This window comes from Dermacentor andersoni, chromosome 8 (assembly GCF_023375885.2).
Source record: "Dermacentor andersoni chromosome 8, qqDerAnde1_hic_scaffold, whole genome shotgun sequence".
NCBI lineage: Eukaryota > Metazoa > Arthropoda > Arachnida > Ixodida > Ixodidae > Dermacentor > Dermacentor andersoni.
Genome location: NC_092821.1, coordinates 75,114,321 through 75,116,527, shown reverse-complemented (window position 1 = coordinate 75,116,527; position 2,207 = coordinate 75,114,321).

The window sequence follows — 2,207 nt, the reverse complement described above, 5'->3', positions numbered from 1 at the left end:
TCGCAGTGACTTTTTTTCTTCTAGAACTGAAACGAGAACAGAAAGGAACAAGTGGCAAAATTTATAGAAATAGCTTGTCGTCTCGGAGGCCACGCGTGGACTTCTCGGCGGCGGCACTAGATGGCGCAACATGTCCAGAAAGAATCGTGAGAGAGGAGCCCGGTTGGCGCTTGCCGCGTTCCTAAGCGCTCGCACGCACCGGCGCGTCATGCATTTTGTAGGCCACGCGCAGGCTTCGCGGCGGCGACACTGGATGGCACCGAGTGTTCTTTTTTGGTGACATTACAAAAGAAAGCAAGTAGGCTGATCAGACAGCAATGGTTAACAGGACCTTCGTCACCTATTTTTTTGTGCGTGAATTGCTTTCCGATTCCGAAGCACTTTAGAAAAATACCGGACTCCATCACTTATTTATGATATCTGACAGGACCGGTGACAACTGACTTGACACAAGTTTCACCGTCGCGGGGCGTATCACGTAAAAGCTCGGTCCGGTTGTCTTTACGGAGGATATTCCTTGATGGACCTCGTTGGCTGACGTTGGAAAATGGTGAAATGAGCGAAAGCAAAGTGCAAGACTAGGCAAGTTGGGTACGGCTCGAACATCCATTAAAGCACTAAAATAGTCACTAAAAGCATTGGCTAACATCAGTTGAATTATTACAACAGTTACCACTTTGAATGACTTCACGCAAGCATGGTACAGACGTGCTATTATTAAGAAACTATGAATTTCTTTCGGTTCTTCCAGCCAAATTTTTTTCTCGGTTTGGCGTTCGTAGAAATCGCATTTGGCACGCTTAAAGATATGAGAAAGCACATTGATTTTTTAAAAACTAATACTTAAATTCAACGTTAGATGGCTGACTCTTGAACTTCTTGTGGAGTCGATTTTTCTTCTCAGTATACCTCTTCGGGGCAGTAGTAATCCGAGGATTTCTTGGTTTGTGGAACCAGTTGAAGCAGAGCTGAGTCAGTCTGATGTCACTTCAGTTCCGCATAATCTGCGCATGACCCAATACGTCAGCGCACTGTGTATATATGGCGTCGTATCGGGAATAAACGTTCATTGCCCGACGCGGGACCGTGCACATAGTGGCAGCGGTGCCCGTTCACTATGTCCACCCCGTCTTCGCTGTTCCCGAGTCCGAAACCATTGGATGCCTCTAAACACGCATGGATTGCGTGGAAAATGTGGAAAAGTGAGTTCTTGCTGTTTTCTACGGCCACTGAGTTAAGTAAACAGCCTAAAGAAGTGCAAGCAGCAACGTTACTTGTAACAATTGGAGAAGACTGCAGGAAAAATTATAGCACTTTCAAATTCGAGAATGACGAGGACAAGAACAACGTCGACGTTTTGCTTGCAAAGTAGGAAGAATTCTACAAGCCATCGACGAATTTGACATTTCATGAGTTCCGCTTCGGATCAAGAGACCGAAAACAACGGGAAACTTTTAACGACTGGTTCACAGACCTAAGGCTCCTAGCGAAGAACTGCGAGTTCGGAGACTTGGAAGACCGCTTGCTCCGCAGCCGCATTATCCTGGGAATGCAGTACAAATGTTTACAGCAAAAGCTTATAGCCGAAAACCCGTCGCATCAGAAGACAGTCGCAATATGCCGAGGCCACGAACAAGGCAAGGAGCAATTTAAGGAAATCATCGAAGGCACCGTAGCAGCAGGCAACACAGTAGTCCATGCAGTCGCCCAGCAAACGCGACCTTGTACTCGTTGCGGTTATTTCGCCCACTGTGGCGAAACGTGCCCGGCTCTAGGGAAGGTGTGCACAAAGTGCGGTGGGCGCAATCACTTCGCACGAGCATGGAAAGCATCGGCGCACCATCAGAACAGAAGCTTGGAAAAAGAAGTGCGCGGTCTGCAAAGCGAGGACGACGGTGATTACTCTTTGCAAACTTTAACCGTCGGTGCGCTAGCCTCAGACCACTGGAGCGCAACAGTTGACATTGAAGCCCATTCGCATGTAAGCTGGACGCAAGAGCTAACTGCCGAGTAGTTTCGAGCCAGGATGTCGGCAAGCTTCCGAGCAAGCCTCAGCAAGATTGTCGTGTAACTTTAACGGCGTCCTTCGGCCACAGAACTGTGACCAAAACAAAAATTCGACTGTATTTGTTTGCAAACAACAAAGTGAATGAAGACATTTTTTTTTTGTCGTTGATCAAAACGTGCCCGTAAATCTCACTGGATTA